This window comes from Pan paniscus, chromosome 21 (assembly GCF_029289425.2).
Source record: "Pan paniscus chromosome 21, NHGRI_mPanPan1-v2.0_pri, whole genome shotgun sequence".
Classification (NCBI taxonomy): Eukaryota; Metazoa; Chordata; class Mammalia; order Primates; family Hominidae; genus Pan; species Pan paniscus.
The window spans coordinates 25328622-25350229 of record NC_073270.2 but is presented as its reverse complement, the minus strand read 5'-3'; the positions used below and the strand labels follow the sequence as shown (position 1 = coordinate 25350229).

Below are 21608 nucleotides of genomic sequence, written 5' to 3'. Positions count from 1 at the left end.
TGAACCTGTACTACTCAAAGTCTATGGATAAGCAGCAATGGCATCAGCCCAGGGCCTCCACCTGGCTCCCCAGCCCAGGCATGGGGACTGCCACCTCTCCAGCACCCACCCTGCCCTCTCTTGTGCCGTCCTGCCCACACACCACACCCAACCTCACACCCACCAGCAAACCACTGACTTTTCTTTTGATTTCATAAATACACCCAGTCTTCCCTTCCCACACCTACCCTGTGATGTGGCCTTGGCACGCCTGTCACTGAGAGCTGGGGTGACCCTCCCTGGCTGAATGGGGGACCCACTGCTGGATGTCAGTGCTTCACCCTGCCCACCTTCACCTGGAGGGTAGAAGAGTTAAGTTCTCATTAAATCCTCAATTGTACCCCATACTTTCTTATTACCAAGGGTGGCCACGAGACACAGCTTGGGCCAAAGACATCTCCTGGGGGGTCTCTGTCCACCTTTCTCACTTCTTGCCTTGACCTCAGATGTGATATCGGGGGCAGTAGCAGCCATCTGGGAGCCAGGAGGGAAAGGCCACAAGGACTATAGAGATCCAGCTCCAACCGCACTGAGCTGCTGAGTCAGTAGCTCCTGCTTCCAGATTCCTCCACATATGGAAAACTCCATTGTTTAGCTCCTGAGTAACACTCAGCCACATTCAGTCTTCTGTCATTTGTTGCAGTACCATTTCTATGTTGTATACACACACTTGCTAAAAGGGCTCTTTCTTTAAAGGAGATATTACTGCACGAAATAAAGAAAAAAAGAAGTAAGGCAATAAAAAAGGTGTATCCAAATTATATCGAAATTAGCTTTGCCACTGATTTCTGCATAAGTCTGGAGAAGTCACTAGATCTACAAGGACCTGAAACTTCCAAATTTTTCCCACTTTTCCTTTCTATCTTTTCAGTGAAAACATTGGAGAGAGATGGAATTGAAGAAAATTCCAAAGACCTATAATTTCCTTAAGTAATGACAAATGCATCCATCTAATGGACAAAATTGGTGCTATCAATCTATGTCCCAGATTCTGCATCATGGACTCAAGTATAGCACCACACTCTAGAAGATACTTTTAAAGAACAATTTGACACACTAAGAATATATACAGACATTGGAAAATAATTAAGACTATGTGTCTTAGTCTGTTTTGTGTTGCTATAACAGAATACCTGAGACTGGGTAATTTATAAAGGAAAGAGGTTTATTTAGCTCAGTTCTGTAGCTGGGAAGTTCAAGGCCGTGGCCCCGGCTTCTGGTAAGGGCTTTTGTACTGCATCATAACATGGCAGAGACGGTCAAAAGGGAAGTGTAAACGCAGGGAAAGAGACCAAACAGAAGGAGGAACCCTGCTTTATAACAACCTGCTCTGGCTGGAGCGCTAATCCAGTCTCAAGAAGAAAGAACTCACTACTTCAAGAATAGCACCAAGCCATTCATGGGGATCTGCCCCCATCACCCAAACCCCTCCCACTAGGCCCCATCTCCAAACACTGCCACATTGGGGATCAAATTTCAACATGAGTTTTGGTGGGAACAAATAATTCATACTCAAGCCACAGCACTCTAGAAAATCCATATGTTAAACAAATAGATCTAGATAAATTTCCGGTAAGAAAAGACTCTACTTTTCATTATTTTGTGACCTAAAGACCTATTTTGTGTAGGGCAAGTAATTGGAGTATTTTGCTTTTTAGTATCTTTGTCAGATCATCGTTTCTAAAGGTGGACACAACACTACTTCCCATCCCACATCTATTCCTGGATGTGGCCCTGATACTCCTCTCAGTGAAACGTGGGGTCTCTGCTCCCTCCCCTTGAACCCAGGTGGGCTTGAGACTCACCCTGAACAGAAGGAGTGTGGCCACAGTGACGTGACCTGACCTCTGAGGCTAGGTCAGAAAAGTTCACGCAACCTGTCTTTTACTAGAAAACTCAAACCGGAGCCTTTACCTTCCTTTTACGAAGTTTAATACCTCAAGGCTGCCATGCTGTGAGAAAGGCCAATATCGTTCATGTGGGGAGACCACGTGCAGCACCCCTGAGGTTACAGTTACCCGGCTGATCCCCAGTAGCCCCAGGCCCCCACTCTTCTGGCTCCAGATACACTCTAACAGCACCTGCCTGAGAGAATGGGGCTGGACACGCCCAGCCGACCCCTCCAAAATTCCCAACCCTCAGCAGCTTTCATGCTATACATTTTGGGGCAATCTGGGCAGCAGTAGGTAGCCAGGATTGCACTTGAATTCGTCTGACCCCATCTGTTGTTTCTCGTGTGGGCGCCTGGATCTCAGTAAACACCACTGATGCAGACGGAATTCTGAAGCCACATCCAACTTCCACCTCCTAGGTGCGCGGAGGCCTCTGTGACCTCTGCCCTATCCTGCACCCTCTGCCGAGAAGACCCCTTCTTTCTACTCCTCCAGGCTAGTCACTCTTTCGCATTCCGAGTCTTGGCTGCATCTGGCCGCAGCATCCCCGCTGGCCTGCCTGTATCGCCACTTGCACCGTGTCAAGCAAAGTGAGGCCCTGCACACTAGGCAGGGCCTCTGAATGCCCTTCTTCCATGAGGGACCAAAGCCTTTCATCTCTGTCTCTGGGGTCTGCCACAAGGTCAAGCAAATGGCAAGTACTCAATATGTGGTGAATGAACTACTCTTGAAAACATATCCGCTGCTGTGGGGCTTAGAGCCAAGTCGGTCAGCCGCAGACAGGAGCATGCACATGCATGCTCAGAGGAGAGGGGCTTCCTCAGGCTGGGACTCCTGGGTGGGAATGCGGAGCACGCTCTTTCAAGAGGCAGGGAGGTGCCCAGGGGAAGTACAGGAAGAGCAAACACTGGCTGAGCACATGTGTGCTAGGCTCTGGGCATAGGACGTGGGAACATAAAATATGATTAAGAAACAGATTTTCAGTCAAATGAGAGAGAGAACAAAACAATTTCTAAACTTTTGGGTTTTTTTTTCCTAATCAAAACAGTAATCAAGGATCAAGTTGAAAATCAGAAAAGTACATAACATAGGAAATGAAATCCACATGTAACCCCATGCCTGGAGCTACTCGTGGCAGTACTGGCATCTCCTGCAGTCCCTTCCACACATGCACACCTTTCTGTGCATGCGTGTGAGTGCCCACGGCTTGGACTCCTGCTGCGTCACACTGCAACCACAACGTGCACTGCATGCTTGACAAAGACACCCTTCACTCAACTTCTAGGAGGCTCCAGGCTTTCCACTTCCCCCAAATCAGGTGTGAATGTGAACGTCTAGCTGAAACACTACATCCAGACCTCTGATTACTTCCAAAGGATAGATATGTGTTTAAATAGGTTTTTTAAATTGCAAAAACAACACATATTTATGAATTCAAATCATACCAATGCATAGAAAATTAAAACCATGAAAGTTCCTATTTCCATTCTACTCTTCATGGCTACATACCATTAACAATGTGGAGAGCAGCTTTCAAGAATTATCTGAATAAATATTTAAACTTCACTCCCAGAGAATAACATATTCACACAAATGTTCAACATATTTTCCTTTAGCTTTCCATCCTTAGTAGTTTACCATGGACATTGATCCATGTAAATACATACCCATCACAGCCCTGGCCAATGGACAAGGGATTTAAAATAATTTAATCATTATTTTAAGAACATCATAATAGTTGCATCATATTTAACCATCCCCTTTTGACAGGCATTTAGTTTTTTTCTGACAGTTCATTACTGGAAGTCAAGATACACATACTCTGCGTGTATCTTAGAAATGTTTTAGTGGTTCTGTTATGTGGCCACGGATATAGGGGAAGGACCTCAGTGAACATTTCAGTGAAACTTTCAAGACAAGAGATTCAACCTCCCCAGTGATCCCAAAGGCTGCCTCAGTTGCCTTTACTGAGCAACTGGAATCTCTGAAGCTGGGCAATCATTTTGGAAAGATGTGTCTTCCCTAACTTTCATGTGCATTTTCATCATTACAAGTAAAGATGCACGGCTGGGCGTGGTGACTCACGCCTGTAATCCCAGCACTTTGGGAGGCTGAGGCAGGTGCATCACAAGGTCAGGGGAGACAGAGGTTGCAGTGAGCAGAGATCACACCACTGCACTCCAGCCTGGGTGACAGAGTGAGACTCCATCTCAGAAAAAACAACAACAACAACAAAAACCAAAAAACAAGTAAAAATGCACATATGATTTTCCATGTATTTATTTCTTAGTCATTTCCACTTCTTCTCACCTTTTTCTCCATGGCATGAGCTCAGTTTTTAATTAGGTTGTTTGTGTTTTCTTATTTGCTCTGTGAGGATTATTAAGCATTTGTTAATTTGTTGCAAATGTTTGTTTCCAGATTATTATATGCGTTCCAATTTTGTTTACAGTGCCTGCTGTATAGAATGTGTACATATATTTAATCTTTATCAATTTTTTTTCACTTGGGATTACGGTAAGATGTTCAGGCTGAATTTATTCATGCTTCTAGAATATTTATTTATCAATGCTTTTTATATACATTCAGAACTTTTTATGAAATAGGGAGATATAAATTGACTTTACAGTCCAACTACCTACTTCCAAAGTGCTCCATGTTGACTAATTCAGCTCTCCCCGCCAGCTCCCACACATTCATTAGGCTCTTGGGGCGGGCATGTGTTTCAGAGCTCTCTGTCTGACCTACCTGTCTGCATGGCAGATTGAATACATGGTTCATAAATTCTTTCACACACCTCCCTTCAAAAGTGGGGTCTAATTTGCCTCCTTGATTCTGGGCTGGCTTAGAAACTTGCCTATAATCAACAGAATCTTGTGGCGCTGACCCAGAGTGGCTGTGGAGATGGTTCAGGAGATCGTGCAGTCTTGACCATGTTCACACTCACTTTTGGAGCAGAAGCCTCGGCATATGAAGTCTGGCCCCCCTGACACCATGCTGGGAGGAAACCCAGGGAGAGGTCACGTGTAGGTGCTCCTGGTCCAGGCTTCGAATGAGCCCAACCTGGGCAAGGACTCCAGCCCCAGCCATGTGAGTCTTCCCAGCTGAGGCCGCAGGAGCCATGGAGCAAAGATAAGCCGTCCCCACTGTGCCCTTTCAAATTCCTGACCCACAGATCCATGAACACTGAGTTTTGGGGGCAGTCTGTTATGCAACAGTAGAAGATCAGAATAGCCTGTTAACTACATACCAGTAACTAGAATCTTACATTTCCAATTAATGTAGTTTTTTTTTATTGTGGCAAAAAACACACACACACACACAACATAAAATTTACATAATCGTAACTATTTCTTAGTGTATAGTTCAGCAGTGCTAAGTATATTGACATTGCTGCACAAGGGTTCTCCAGAACTTTTTCATCTTGCACGTATGCAACTCTATACCCTTTAAACAATAACTCCCATCTCCCCTTCCCCAGACCCTCACAACCACCATTGTACTTTGTGCCTCTGAGTTTGAGAACTCTCAGTATGTCAGATAAGTGAAACCATATCGTATGTGCCTTTTTGTCTCTGGCTTATTTCACTAAGCATAGTGTCCTCAGGGTTCATCATGTTGTAGCCTATGACAGAATTTCTTTTCTTTTCAAGGCTGAACAATATTTCACTGTATGTGTTTAGCACATTTGCTTATCCGCTCATCTGCTGATAGACTCTTGGCTTGCTTCCACGTTTTAGCTATTGTGAATAATGTTACTATCAAAATGGGCATGTGCATATCTCTTCAAGACTCTGCTTTCCATTATTTTGGATATATACCCAGAAGTGGGACTGCTGGATCATATGGCAAATCTATGTTTAGTGTTTCTGAGGAACCTCCACACTATTTTCCATAGCAACTACGTCCTCTCACAGTTCCCCAAGTAGTGCACATGGGTTCCAATTTCCAAACGTCCTTACCAACACGTGTTATTTTCTGTGATTTTTTTGACAGTAGCCATCCTAATGGATTTGAGGTCAATTAACGTAATTTGAACACTTCGTTTTATTATCTGGTAGGACATTTCTTCACTGAAAAAAATTTAGTACTGTAGCCTGATTATTCTTTCATGAACTTCTGAATAATTCTGTCAAGCTCAAAAGGCAATATAATATTGGCATTCTGATTGAAATAGCATTATATAGGTCTTACACATTTCTTGACAGTTATTTGTAGATATTTCATCTTCGGTTGTTCTGCTAATGCCACACCAGTGCTGGGATGGGCCCAGGTGCCAAGGACACCTAGAAGCGGGGATGCCAAACTTGGAGGAAGGATGCTGGGAAGAGGTGATGATCAAGCTAAGCCTCTGAACCTCAATGGAGATTAGCAAGAGGCAAGAAGTAGCCAACTGCAGGTGGGGGAGATGTGGGACTATGTAATGTGTGCGCGTGTGCGCGTGCACGTGTGGGACCATGGAGTGTGTGTGTGCAGGCATTTGTGTGTGCACAGCAGCCTGTCCAGTGCCAGTAGGGGGCTTCGAGAGGAGCGCCCCAGAGGCGGATCTGCACTTGAGACAGCTCACTCTCCTGGCAGTCCTGGAGGCAAGAGGCACAATGCAGCAGGCAGGGAGAGCTTGCAGGAAGGTACTGAGATGATCTGGCAAGAGATGAGTGTGCCTATGGGGCCAAAGGTGGAAAAGATGCAAGAGAGAGGCAGGAAATACTTAGATCTAGTGATGAGGAAGAGAAACAAGCACAGGGGCTAGGGAGTTTCTGGTGTGGATTCCTGGGTTACTGAGTATCATTATCAGAGGAAGGGGCATGGGAAGGGAAACCTGAGGGGCTGGAGGGAGCAGATAGAGAATGGGTTCACCGAGGCTGCTGCCCCAGAGAACATCCCAGAGATGGCCTTGGGTAAGGGGTAGGGACAGGAAAATATCTAGGGCAGCCAGTTGTGCACATAGGAAAGCTCAGTTGGTAGAGGTGAGTCCTGCCCCTGGGGCCACTCCATTCTGACAAAGAAGGCCTGGCGGGCGGAATCCAAGGAGGCTGAGGGCTCGGGGAGAAGGTCTCAGAGGAGCGGGAAGAACCCATCAGGACGGGGCTCCCAAGTCACTCTCCAGGGCTGGGCCAGGCTCTGGTGGAGACAGAGACCATCTGATTTGGGTCCCCAAGAAGCAATTTGCATCCTTGTTTTTACTCTAATTAGGCACCAACTTAGTCTTAAGGAGAGACTGAAACAGTTGGCAGAGCCCAACTCACCAAATATATATTTCTGTAATATTTAAAGCTCTGAATAGAAATTCCAGGAAGATCAGCATTTCTGGGCAGTGTCTAAGGAGAAAGAACATTTCCATCTTCCGGGAAAAGCCTTATGCTGAGAGTGAGACAAGAACACAGTGCCCACGAGGTCTGACAGTCGACCTGCTGTCCTGCGGAGTTCAATCCGATGTTCTCTCTAAATGTCTTGGCCTCTGGCATTACAGGAATGCAACTTCCCCTCTGCCTGCCTGTGAGTTCTGTGGGAGGCTTCTGTTCTCCTTGACTTTTCTAAGTGCGTGACTCCTGGCCTGGCCTAGGACCTGGGCCTCCCCTTGCCCATGGTGCCCCTGACTGGCTGTGGCGCTCTCCTCCCAGGAAACCACTGAAAAGCACAGATGGAGAAATGTCCTCATCACATTGTGTTCTACCTGGGGCTTGCTGGAAGCTGGAGCTGTCTGCATCTGTTTGTCTACGGTGCACGGGGTCTGTCATTGTCCCAAACAGTATTCTAGGTTCCAGCAATGCCAAGAAAACTGAGTACAGTGGGTGAGAAAAAATGCACTTTAGAGACAAATACAAAAGCAAGCAAACCCTGAAAATTTGGGTCCCTGTGCCCTGGCTCTGCCTCTGGCAGACAGTGAGGCTGGACGGCACGTTGGGGAAGCCCTCTGGGTCTCTTCATTCCACCAAGTGTCAAACAGGCATCTGGGGAGCTCGCCGAGGGAGTCACACAGAATAACAGACAAAGCTTAGTCTCCACCCCTCCCTCCTAGGGCTCCTCCCTTGCCCTGCCTGGCGCTGCCACTCTGGTCCCTGAGAGAGACACCGAAGCAATAAGGCACCAATAGTTGAAGCTGGTGGTCTTCCTGAATCACCTTCGTGACAACATCCAAACAGGCCCCGCCAGCTTTAATCTGACCCTTCGGGTTTGAGCTCCCTTTATTTCCTCACAATTGTTTAGCTCACCTCTATTTCATCCAGACCTGAAGAGCAGAGCCACCCTTTTAGGGCAGCCAGGCGGCCCTGTGGTGAGGCACCAGGCTTACCTGGTTCTACCAAGAGAGGCTGCTCAGCCACTGGCAGGGTGGAGTTCTTGTCCAGCCCAGAGCCAAATCCTGAGGTCGGTAATGCTGGAAGCCCACGTCTGTGTCTTAGGTCCAGACAGCACAGAAACACCTGGAGTTTGGAGTATCTATAACCGTGTAGAAGTGCTAGTGACTGAGGTCCATTCTTTGGCCAATGCTGGGCTTTCCATCAGCCCCTCCATCGCACCCCAGCCTCAGTCTCCCCTGAAGGGCAAATATCTCCCAGAGCCATGGCTCTCCCTACTCCACTTCCATGCACTGGCCTGGCCTTCTGCATAATGTACAGGACACACTGGAGCCAGGGGCAGTGGGGTGCTGTGTACCCCATCCCCTCAGTAACCTCTGCAGGTATCCAGGGCATTGCAATCAGTGGAGGACAAGATGATGGAGAGGCAGGGCAATCACAGATGGGTTACAGCTTGGCTCTCTGATCCAGAGACCATCAGGAAGCCCTTTGCTCCCACTGTCTATGAGTCTGGGTGCTACAGTCCCAGGTGCACTGGGGGCAAGGCTGAAGTAGCAGAACAGACTAGCTGGTGACTGCAGTGCCAGACTCTGGGTGGGACAGATAGGTGACTGAAGACAATCAATGGGATGCAGGAAAGCTTAGGGAGGAGGGAGGTGTCCATGTGGCCCTGCTCTGGTAAAAAAAAAAAAAAAAAAACAGTGTGTTTGAGGACGGGCTATGGCCCAACATCAATGGTGAGACGGTAGGGCCACCTGGTCACCCCAGCACTCACTAAGCAGCCCTGTGCCACTTTCCCTGTAGGCATGTGAAGAGCAACAGAGAGAACCGTTGCTGAGATTAGGGATGCAAACTCATTTTTGTGTCCCAAGAGTGTGACGCATGTTTTTCCTGGAAAGGTATGTGGCAAATCAGAAACTCGAGGTCTAGCAATAGGCAAGGAAGGAAGCTACAGAATTCTGCACATATTGAGTCAACAGATACATTTCATCTCTATGGTTCTAAAATAGACTGTGATGTCCTCAAATATATCTAGGGCTCCGATTTACAGCTAATACACCTACACCCAGAACATTCAGATTAGCAAGTGTACCAATGAATGTTACACAAGAGGACCCACAGGAGCAGGGCCATGGCAGATGGCAGAAGGACAGAGATGCAGCTGGACAAATGACTCTCCTTGCTCCAGGCTACTTTAGTGGGACAGCTGTGCTGCAGGCTGCAGGGTCCTTACCAAGTCCAGAGCAGTTAGGAGAGGCTTCCAGCAGAGCCTTGATGATCCCATTGTGAACAAAGTGTGTGATACTTAATATCCACAGTTTTTTTTGTTTTTTTGTTTTTTTGTTGTTTTTTTTTTAGTTGGAGTCTTGCTCTGTCACCCAGGCTGGAGTGTTGTGGCGGGATCTCGGCTCACTGCAAGCTCCACTTCCCAGGTTCACGCCATTCTCCTGCCTCAGCCTCCTGAGTAGGTGGGACTACAGGTGCCCGCCACCACGTCCGGCTAATTTTTTGTTATTTTTGGTAGAGATGGGGTTTCACCATGTTAACCAGGATGGTCCTGAACTCCTGACCTCAAGGGATCTGCCCGCCTTAGCCTCCCAAAGTGCTGGGATTACAGGCGTGAGCCACCGCGCCTGGCCAATATCCACGGCTTTTAAAGATCAGGATAATAATGAAGGGCAGAGAATAAACTTAGAAATAACAAAACAGATTATTTCCCTTGACTCAAAGTTAGCTTTCAACAAAAACCTGTCTTTGTGAGGAAATTTAGTGTATTAAACTATTTATTAGAGTACTGAAATGAATGAGCTGTATCTCTGGGTTTAGTATATAAGAAAAAAAACTGTTAAGATACTATGCACATTAGGCTGGGCACAGTGGCTCATGCATGTAATTCCAGCTCTTTGGGAGGCTAAGACGGGCAGATCACTTAAGGTCAGGAGTTCAAGACCAGCCTGGCCAACAGGGTGAAACCACGACTCTACTAAAAATAGAAAAATTAGCCGGGCATGGTGGAGTGTGCCTGTAGTCCCAGCTACTTGGGAGGTTGAGGTGGAAGAATCGCTTGAACCCGGGAGGCGGAGGTTGCAGTAAGCTGAGATTGTGCCACTGCACTCCAGCCTGGGTGATAGAGTGAGACGTCATTTCAAAAAAAAAAAAAAGATACTATGCACATTAATTAGCTCACAGTTCTTTGTTGTGGAGCCACTTGTCACAAAGGCACTATGGAAACGGTGAGGAATTGGGAGAGAAAAGTAAAGCCAGAATCGTACACAGGCAAGAGATGTCTGAAAGCATTCCAAGACTGGGTTAGGATTGGTGGGACTGCCCTGGGCAGGGTCCTCTCCAAGGTCCTCACAAATACAGGGTTTCCATGGGAGATCTGAGGCAAACGAGTGCCTCTTACAGTCAATCCATGACAGTCAATCATCTATGACTACAAGCCCAGGCCAGCCCCTGTGCTTAGACAGCATCTCAGAAACCACGCACACTACCTATCACATTTCAACTCTTTCAACTGCCCTACTGGTCCTGTGCCATTATCCCATGGGGCACTCGACCCATAAGGACAAGGTTTCTTATAAGGGAGACACATGGGTGATGGGCTGAGGCTGAGATGTCAGACATGAAGGTTGGCTACAGAAACACATAGGCTTTCTTAAATGCACTTTTAGAAACTGCAAATAATTAACAATGGAATTGGTACCAATCTTTTGTAGGATGAGTTGGGCTTCCCTGGGGGCTACCCTAAAGCTAATGCCTCAGGCCACTCCCCAGCATGGCTACTGGGTTTCCACTGGGAAACTGTCCCAGGACTTAATCCCATTAGCATCTTCAGGAATAAACTCCTGCATCTCAGACCCATGCTAGCTGAGGGTCTGTACCACCAACATGTGAGGACCAAGATCATAGGAGGAAGTTAAAAACTGCCTATTGTACTCATGACAGAAGAGTGAGTTTCTGTAACATTCATTTATTTGCTTTTCTAAGTGGGGGCATGGGGGGTGGTTCCAAGTGTATTTGAGGTAAGATTACTGTATCTCCCTTTCAGAAAGATCTGTAGTTTAAAGTTGAGGCAATGGAATAAAACTTTTGTGGTTCTAATTATCTGAAATGTGTTTGCTTTTTGGTTTTGTTTTGGGCACTGAAGTTTTCTGAAATAGAGGAAAGGTAAGGAAGAAACAGATGGAGGGAACATGTGAAAGCGGGCGCCTGCCCAGTGAGGCCAAGTGATAGATTACAACTGAACTTGTTGGAGACCTAAGAATTGTTCAAAATAGAAATTTAACCTAAGTGAGCCCTTTTTGAAAGACGCAGTTTGAAATCCACGCAAGTACTCTCTCCTTCAGACTCATTCTCTAAATGCCACCCCAGTATCTAAAAATGAATTTTATTGACAAAAATTCAGTTAACAACTAAAAACCAAGCAAAAAGTTTTTCACACTGAACACGGATTGCAAGGCCCATCTCTCTGAAATAATGCTAACTGAACTCCTAAATTCTTTTTATGCGACTAAACAGGCAAGGTTATCCCCTGGGTTGTGCCTTTGGAAACAGCTTTTATTTTTATTATTTTCTACCTGTGTTTAATGTTTCCTGGTTCTGTTATTTTTGGTTCTAGCAGTTATTTTTGATCCTGAAGCTTATCTGTTGTTGTTCTTTAGAGTTTCTATTTTCCTTTGTTTTTGGTAGTTTAACAGGTCATTTATCAAACAATAGTTTAAGATGATTTACAGTTTGTCATCCAACCATGCTTGCATCTTGAATCATCACATATTATAAATGGAGGGTGGTGGTCTGTTGGTAATCTGTTTTAAAAATGTTTCCATCTTAGAGAATGCATCATATAAGTTTTATAACATAATATGAATCTGATTTAGTTATGTTAAGGATAAATTTCATAAGCTATTGCTCACATGCCTTTCCTATCCATTCCTGTAAATCTTTAGCCCACATGGCTATGTACACACCCTGGGTACATTCCTGTGCACGTATCCATCCACCCCAAGTGAGTGCAAACACACTGTCCCAGTCCTCACTCTTGCTGATGGCAGGTTGTAGGCTCCAGACTCTGGGTTCTGCTGCTTGCTAGTTGAATGATCTTAGACAAACCACGTCACTTTTCTGAGACCATTTCTTTTCAACCATATTCTTTCCAGGATTTTCAAAACCAAGCGTTAATGTTGTCACAGTTTGTTAAATGAAAAAGACACTGGATTGAGGACACTTCATTGTCTCAATGTTTCTCTGGGTAAATTTGTATTCACATGGCATTCTGAGAAAACAAATGGGACCTTCCAGATTCTGGAGCCTATATCTGCTCATGGCACTCGGGAAAGGCCCAGGGGGAAAGAGGGAGTAGCCTGGAGACAGGAGACACTCCACACGCCTGTCTCCCCAGTGCATCCCTCCCCCACTCCCCGTGCAATCCAATATGCTGCCTGGACATAAGCAAAGCAACCATGAGGGCACTGAATCATAGCTGGTGCCCGGGTTACTTCATCTGCTCTTTGAACACAAGTTTAGGATCTCTCAGGAATCATTCAAAATGGGCATCTTGCACAGAGAATGCTGAGAAACCACATCTGTTCAAACCTCCTGCCGACAACTTCATTATTCTAATTCTGGTGACGTGGTTAGAGACCTGGTCAGCCTATCTGTAATGTTTTGAATACTGCTTTGTAGAGATTTTGACACCATGCCCCTAGTGTAGTGATGCCGGGTCAAGAGCTAAGGCTCCAAAAACTTCTATCAGTGCACTGCCCCAAAATGACCTTATGCAACTTTCCACTGATACAAGAGGCTGTTTTGCTAGTCATTTACCCCTAGTGTTCTGCTGGTGTTGTCAAATTAACACCTCACATACTTCAGTCCTTGTCACCTTTACCCACTCATTCAAAGAATTTTGCTGATAATGTGACATCTGTTCAAACTATGGGCCACAGCAGTACATTTACTCTGAGATGGAGCCTGCATTTTCCAATGCGCCTGAGGGTCTGAAAGGCCAATGTGAGGGGCACAGGGTCAAGCTGGAGTCATGAAAAGACAAGGTTTTATTTGGGGATGGGTGACAGGACATAAAACTGCTCACCTACAAGATGGTTATTCATCTTACAAAAGGTTAACTAAGGACGCCTTTAAATAGTGCACTTTATAAAGGTATTCAAAAGTCTGACTGACTCCTCTAAGAACGTCATTGACAATTTTTAGGAACTGCTTTTATACACAGGAAAGCACAGAGGTGTGCAGAATGGGAGGGGGCTGGTGGAGGGAGGGCCTCCCCTCCCACTGCCTCCAGTGCCTCCCTGTGTGCCATGCCTCTCCAGACAGTAGAAGTCACAGTGAATATCACGTCTCAGCAAGCACAGAGCCTCTTCAGAGGGCAGAGCAGGTGTGACCTGGAGGATGACCAAACATTTTCTAATTAAACAATGAAATGTTCAGTACTCTCCATGAACCTCAGAATAGCACCGACTCCTCAGATAGAAATCTTTCATAAGAAAACAACTTGCTATTCTCTGATAATAGTAATAACTCCCTAGAAAATACGATTTAAAATTAATGAGAAAAATAACTCAAGTCTGGTAGAGCACTTTTAATTTATCTCAATGCTAAATGTGCAAGAAATTAATTGCTTATAATTTTTGAACTGAGTTTTAAAGTTTTTATCAAAAAAAATTCTCTTGCCTATCATGGCTCAACCAGAATCGTGTTCACGCCCTTCATGAATTAGGATGAGTCTGGTCCTATTGCTAACATGTCTGTCTTCCCAGGATCCGGACTTGTCTTTCCTTCTTCAATATCTCACCCCTGTACGCCTCAAGTAAAGTTGGCAGGTTTTCCTTTTCTACCCTAAAATGGGAATGGAGGGGGCCTTCATTTTTATTTTAATATCACCTATACTCTAATGGGGTTATTAAAAACTGACATTTCTGATAGGTGAACATAAAATGAAATGTCATCGGCTGGAGATACAGAGGGATGTGTTTAGAGGTGAAGTGAGTTTGGAATGGTTTTTTTATTTTTTTGAAGTTTATATCAAAGTGATTTTGTATTTTTAATGAATTGGTTTATTTTATCAGATATTAACAAATTATAATTGTATATGTTTATGGGGTACAAAATGATGCTGTGATATGCGTATACAATGTGTCATGACTGAATGGAGCTAATTAACCTACTATCCAATACTTAGCATTTTGGAATCAGTTTTGAAATACTTCATCAAACAAGGCTTCCAAAACTCTGAAGCCTCCAAAACTCTACTAAAGGTAACTGCAGGTGGTGACTGGGTGGGGGGTACACAAAGCTTCAGTGCTATTCTCTGTCTGTCACTGTGTACAACTGAAATTTTCCATAATAAAAAAGTTTAAAAATAGGTTTCTCCATCTTTTCTTTCCTTTTTTTTTTTTTTTTTTTTTAACAAGGCGCTCTTGATTATGAGGATTCCGTTTTCATGCAGGAAATGGGGACAGGGTGAGAGAGAGCGCCGATCAGCTACTGTCAGGCTTGCTCCTTGCAAAGGGGCGGGTGGTGGAGGGAGAGGGGAGGGAGGAATTAAGGGGATGGCGCTTCCTCAGGGCCCACAGGCCTCACACCTGTGGTGTGGACCTCCAAAAGAACGGGCCACACCACCGCCAAACACAGAGCACGCAATTCAACTAAAAATTCGACTTCAGTTTCTTCCTGTCCGCGCCAGAACGGACATCAGACTGCCCCCCGCCCGCCTCCTAGCAGCTCCTTTTCACTTCGGCTGCTCCCAGGACTTTGCGACCTAGACCCCTCTTTGAAGACCACTTCCGATCCCCGACGCGGCAGCCCTTGAGGTCGCAGCCTAGCACGGAGAAGTTGGCCGGCTCTGGGGGCTATGAGGCTGCTCACCCCACAGGCGCAGGTCTACGCAGCACACACACCACCTCCTTCTTTGGATTCAGACCAAACACGCTGGGCTGTAGGAGGGAGACGGCCAGATACACGGACTCGCGCGCGCACGCCTCACCAACTGATTCCAACCAGAAAACGGAGCCACTGTGTAACGCCCAGCCCCCCTCCCCTCGACACCCCCAATCAGCCAAGCCTTCGGCCGGTGTCTGCTGCACTAAACACCAGGACGTGGCCAAGGAAGGCGCAGGCATCGGTCCGAGCCAGGAGAGCCGCGGCGCCAGCGCATCTGACGTCGCAGGAGGACTGTGCGCACCTGAAGTCTGGGTGCCAAGCGCCCAAGCCTCTGCGTGCAACGAAACCCCCAAAGGAAAACAGGACTACCAGAAGACCCCTTCCTCTCGTCTTTCAGAAACGCCAAGCGGCCCCTCTGGCCGCCTCCTCAAAGCTCGGCTGCCAGAGCCACTCTAGTAGGGTCTTGCAAAAAGCGCATAGGGACAAAGCCCCTTCCCTAAGAAAAGTGCCCAACTCATCCAGTGAGCCATTCCTTCCTCCTCACTGCCCAGAGAGTGCACATGAAGAGGCAGAAATCACGACTAGGAAAAAGCGAGATTCAAATTGGAACCAAAAAAGCGTATGTGCTCGCTCCCATCTCGGCGCCAGGGCTGTGGCTCCCAGGGCTGCAGGCTGTCGCGGCTGCCAGGGGCCAGACAGCTTTTGAAGGCAGGTCTTGTCCTGGCTAGAGGAAAGAGGCTCCAGGAGTCTCTGCTTCCGCCACGGTCGCCCGTCGGGATTCCCCATCCCAAGCGCGCTTGCACCTTGCCTGCCGCTCCGCTCGGAGAATTAGTCTGTTTCCCTTCCTACTCTCAAACAGACCTAGGTCCCCAGCTCCGTGGCCGCCCGGCTCACCAGCCCTGGCTGGTCTCCTTCGGGTCACTCCGAGGGGCAGCCCGAACCCGCAGAGCCTTGGCCCGCCGCGCGCCCTCATGGCCCTGCTGGGCAGCCTGGCTCCGCTACGCTCTCAGTTCTCGGTCTCACCAGCTCCCATCGAATTCGCACAGCAGCCCCTTCGCGTCTCCCGGGGTGGCAAGGCACCAAGGTGCAGCCCAGGCCAGCATCGACCCCTTCCTGGGCATTTTCTCTGCCGGCTCAGCTCCCCCTCCCGCCCTGCGACCCCGTGTCTCCCAAGTCTCGTCGCGGCGACCACCCGGACTTACCGCGGGCGCCACGCCGCCGCCGGGTCTGCGCGCTCCGAGGCGGAGCCAGGACTAGGACACCCGCCCGCGCAGGGCAGCCTCCAGCTCCCGCCGCCAGCTCGCGGCCCCTGCCGCGACCCCGCCCACTGCGGGCCCCTCCGCCCGCCCCCGCGGCCGGGAGGTCTGGACTTACCTCCGGGACAAGGTGACCCGGCAAGTGCGCCCAAGCGGCCGCCCGCGAGTCTCCCGAGCGAGCGAGCGTGCGGGGCGGTGCGGCGCCCGCCTCTGCTCCTCCGCTGCCAGGCTCTCTCCTCCTCTGCCCTCCCCTCAGCGCCGCTCTGCTCCCCACGCCGCTCCCCGCCCTGCGCTCTCAGCCTGCGCCCCCGGCTGCCCCGAGCGCCGGGCGCGGGGCAGCGGCGGCAGCCCGAGCGGCGGGGAGTCGGGAGCTGCGGCGCCGGGGCGGAGCCCAACCCTCTCGGCCCCCGGGAGAGGAAGGGGTGCGGGGAGACTCTCGTCGCGCGCGCCTGGCTGGCAGGCTGGGCGAGGGGCGCTCAGGGGCGAGCCGCTCCTCTTCGCTTGCCGAGCCTGCCGACGCGCGTGCTGGAGGCAGCGGGCGCGGGCCCCGGGGGAGGAGGGCAGGGAAGAGAAGGAGGGCGCAGCCCGCGCGAAGGTGGCCACCAACTTTGGCCCAGACCAGGGAGGCCCTAGCGGGGGATCGCGTCCAGATGGTGGCCCGCGGCCAGTGTCTGACAATGTGAGGGCCACAGAGGCTGGGGGCGGGGGATAGCTGCGGGGGACTAGGAGGACAGGAATTTGCTGCCCGACTAGAGGAAGGGATGGCTCCCCTCGGTCCTAAAGGCCTCCCAAGGCTGCGGTTCGGTTTTGAGGTTACAAATGACCCAATTTATGGATCCGGCGAATGTTCAAGTCCTGACCAGCTAAGCCCTGGAGGAGCAAGCGGGCGCGGAGTTCAGACTCCAGAGACCCCCTCAGCCCTGAGCCAGCCTGTTGTTGGCCCATGGCGGGCCCGCCCCAGTTGGAATTGGAAGGAAACTAGGGGGGTGGTAAGACAGTCTGCGTTCTAGGAGCGGAGGAGGTGGTGTTTGCAGTGTAGATTTCATAGAGAATCAACTCTGAAAAAAAGATTTACCAGAAAGGGGGTCAAAAGTTATTTAGAAAAGCATCTGTGCGCCCCCGTTTCAACACTAGGCAGAGGCCCGAGTCCTGCCACCCGCAGGCTCGTACCCTGGTGGTCAGAGAAGGTTAAGCTCCAGAGTTCCATGGCTCCCAACCTTCCTAGAGCCCTCCCTCCTGCCTGGTAACCCACCATTGCGCTGCGTCTTGCCCAGGTGTCCTGGTGGGCAGGGGCAGGAGTTAAAGGTGGTGCCAGGAACAAGAGGTCCTTCCTATATTCCTTTCAGGGGACGTGGCTTCTGGGGAGCCTCCGCAGCCCAAAGAGAATGCTGAAATGCAGAGTGCCAGAAGGAGGCATTTGAAGGAGGCGCGGGTGAGTGGAACCAGTACTATCACCTGAATTCCATCCCCGTCTTCATGTCTGCAGCCCCGCGAGACACACCTGATGTTTCTTCCTTTAGGTCCCCAGAGCTGCAAGGCTGTGGTCTGGAACACTCAGAAACGGGCACTGTTCATTTCTCCCATCTAGCAGAACTTCTCAACTTGGAAGAACATGCCACCACACCTTAGTAAAGCAGCTTACCTTTCCGGAGTCCTTTCCTGAATAAAGCAGTTTCCCATCTAAGCCATTAGGTTGAGCAGATACTATTAGACCCATTTGAGGTGGAGAGTCATTGATCCCATTTATCAAATGAAGAAATTGAAGTTTAAAAAGGGTAATTGAGATTGTGTAGCCACCCAATGTGCAGGAGTAGCCTGAAGCTCGGGTTCCCTGCCTCTAAGTCACTGCTCTTTCACTTGCCCAGCCTCTGGATTGACTTTTGAGGCAGATTTTGTTTTGACAAGAGAACACCTGCCTGGGCTGCAGCCAGGACTCGCCTTTGTCTCCTGGGTGCTGTTTGAATTTAATCGCGCTACTGCATTCCAGCCTGGGCGACAGAGTGTGACTCCGTCTCAAAAAAAAAAAAAAAAAGAAAAGAAAAGAAAGAAACAGAAGGTGGACTCTTCCCCCATGACACACACACACACACACACACACACACACACACACACACACACACACCTTTCTGTAATTCAAAGGGGCCTTACACTTCATTTCAAAAGAAACTCACAGGGCCAGGACGTGTATGTAAAGAAACGGATGTCACCCACTCCTGGCAGATGCAGCAGCTCATTAAGGGCTCCTGGTGGGAACCTCAGTTGCCCAGCACACGATGGGCAGTTTCTCTTACCTGTGATTCCCTTGTTGTGGCTTGAAATATTATCTGGTATGCTGTGATATAGCACTGAAATAAAGACTTTCAAGAAAGTCAGTGAGGAGCTGTCACATATTAGGCAATGGGGCACAGTAGAAATTGCCAAGTCTCTTGGAAACTGGGGTAACCTTCTCAACAATGCTTATCTCTCAGAGGACGTTACAGAACTTTCAGAGCTAAGAGAAGTCTGTGGGCCACCTTCTGTGCTGGGAAGAACTGTCACTCAGGCACCGAGCAAGCTGCCACACCTTCTAGCCAACATTTTTTTTTAACTTTCAACTTTTGTTTTAAGTTCAGGGGTACGTGTGCAGGATGTGCAGTTTTGTTACATAGGTAAATGTGTTTTTTGAGACAGAGTGTTGTCCTGTGGCCCAGGCTGCAGTGCACTGGCACAATCATGGTTCACTGCAGCCTCAACTTCCTGGACTCAAGTGATCCTTTGACCTCAGCCTCCTGAGTAGTTGGGACTACAGACACACCACCAAGCCCGGCAAATTTTTGTATTTTGGAGACATGGATTTTGTCAAGTTACCCAGGCTGGTTTCAAACTGCTCAAGTGATCCTCTTGCCTCAGCCTCCCAAAGTACTGGGATTACAGGTGTGAGCTACCAAGCCCGGCTCCAGCCAACTTTACATGCCTAGAGGTAGGTGATTTGATGAGGGGAAACACAGATTCAGTACTTTTTCAAATGGGAAATATTCCTCTTTATGTCTTGAACTCAAAAGCTTTTGACTGTGGGGTTACAAACAGCCCTGCTATGCACTGTCTGGGGGTCAACAGTGCCCTTCTAGAAAGCATCTCCAGGTTACCCATGTAAAATGCTCGGCCTCAAACATTGCTTGCAATACCAAAGGTAACAAATCACATACGCAATTTTAAAGCTATGCAATTAACCTGGTTTTTCTTTCTCCCCCAAAATCTGTTATTAAAGGGACTTAAGTGGATGACATATAAGAACTGAAAAGCAGCAGTGTCTTGCTAAAGTTGAATCTTGTTGACTTAGAAGTGTGGAAAGACGTCCATTCAGATGCTCAATCTAGACATGATAGGAGGGGCTGGAAAGAAAGCATGAATTTCTATCAAAAGTGAATGGAAAGTGATATAAAACCTAGAAAAATGTCTGAGACAATGTTGACATGAAAGTTTAAACAAGAGAAAAGATGCAAGAGAAGGTCAGAAGGCTAGATGGGTTGAGACCTTGGCAGTCATCTAGTCCAGCCCTCTGATTCCACAGGTGAGGAAATGGTTACAGCGAGGCTGAGTAGAGGGGTCAAGGGCATGTCCGGGTCTGCTCAGTTCCAACATCAGCAGTCTTGCCCGTGCATTCATTACAGCTCTTTGAAAAGAAATAAGGAAGAGAGAAAGATAATATGTTTTAAGCAACTTCTATAGTGCTGGTTGTATCAGTTATCTATTGCTGCTGAACAAACTACTCTGAAACTCAGTGGCTTAAAATGATAATCACTGATTTGCTCACAATGCTGTGGGCTGATGATTTGGGCTGAGCCATCTGGGATGGATTGCCTCTGCCTCACACTGCTGTCTGGGCTCACTCAGGCATCTGCGGTCAGCTGGCAGCCAAAGACCTTACATTTCTGGGAGTAGGCTGGCTGTGGGCCATGTCTGTCCTTTTCCTGTAGGCTGGCTCAGAGTTCTTCACCCAGTGGTGGCTTCAGGGTGCCTGACAGCAATAAGAGAAGGCAAGCCTCAATGTGCATGGCTCTTCAGGGTGACGTCACATCATCTCATTGACCAAAGCAAGTCAAATGGCCCAGGCCAGATTCAGGAGTTGGGGAGATATCCTGTACTCTTTGGCTATAAAGTCACATTGGAAATGGGCTTGCAGTGAGTGACAGGAGGAATCTGTGGCCTTTTTTTTCAATTGACCATGTCTAGAAATGAGATAAGTTCTTTATAAATATAACCTCATTGAATCTTAAGGTCCGTGGGGCCAGCCAGAATGATCGCAGGAAGATGAAGAAGCTGAATTTTGAGAACTGAGTGGCTCTCCTGTCTTCACATTGCTTGTGAGAAGTGGGGTGGGATCCAAAGTAGCCAACATTAATAGGGGGTGTCTGTCAGGCATCAGCTGAATGCTTCCCTGCAAGGGTAGAATCTCACACCTCAGAGCCAGCCAAGCCTGGGTTGGAGGCAAGTGTCTGCCGCTGTCTCTCACACTCTATCCTGATTAACTGAGCCTGGATTTCCTCACCTCTGAAATGAGCTTATTCTATGTGCTGCCTGGCATTGTAGGAGGCAAGGGTGGGCTCAGAGTGCTGGCAGTGCCTTCCTGAGTGGAGCTGGCTGGTCACTGTTCTTAAAGACAGTTGGCAAGACAAGAGCTGCTGGTGCTTTTTCTGAGACGTTGAAAGAAATGGCAAAGTCTAGATCCTTGGCACAAAGCCGATGCTGGTGTGAAGACCCTCAGAACCTAAGACCATGACTATGTCTCTCCCTCAGCTGGGGACCTTCTTGTGTCAAGAGGGCAGAGGCTGAGTGCAGCAGACACTGTTGTGTCTGGATCAGATGCCCCAGATCTCAGTGGCTGATTCCATCTGGCTGCCCCTAGCTCCTATGGACTTTGCTGCTCAATGGCTCACACCAACAATGTATTGAGTATTATGCTCAGTCCTTGGACAGCTTTAGTTTCTCTTCTGAGAGTATGAAAATGTGGGCTCCTGAAGAGCCACCCAGGCCTATCTAGGAGGGTGGGCAATGCAGCATGGTATGGTGGAGAGGATGCCAGCTTCAGAGGCAGGCCGGGTGAGTTTAACTCCTTCACATCCGACCTTTACCTGCTTACATTCAACAAGCTCCTCATCTTCTTGAAATGTCAGTTTCTCCATCTAGAAAATGGGCATACTGGCATTGAGCATGAAAGGCAAGTCTAGGGCACTGACAACCATGAGCAC

General features: G+C 48.3%; 1 protein-coding gene across 6 annotated transcripts in view; it reads right to left on the bottom strand.

The window, feature by feature from the left end:
* Nucleotides 1–16657, bottom strand: part of SYNDIG1 (synapse differentiation inducing 1) — a 226047-nt gene extending 209390 nt beyond the window's left edge. The window contains exon 1 of one of the 6 annotated variants that reach the window (XM_055104994.2): nt 16499–16657. The gene's annotated coding sequence lies outside the window, so the exon portion shown is untranslated. Of the gene's footprint in view, nt 1–16018; nt 16462–16498 lie in introns of those variants that run through there. The other 5 variants (XM_034947455.3, XM_034947456.3, XM_003829360.5 and 2 more) reach the window with 5 other exon arrangements.
* Between the last annotated feature and the right edge of the window lie 4951 nt (nt 16658–21608).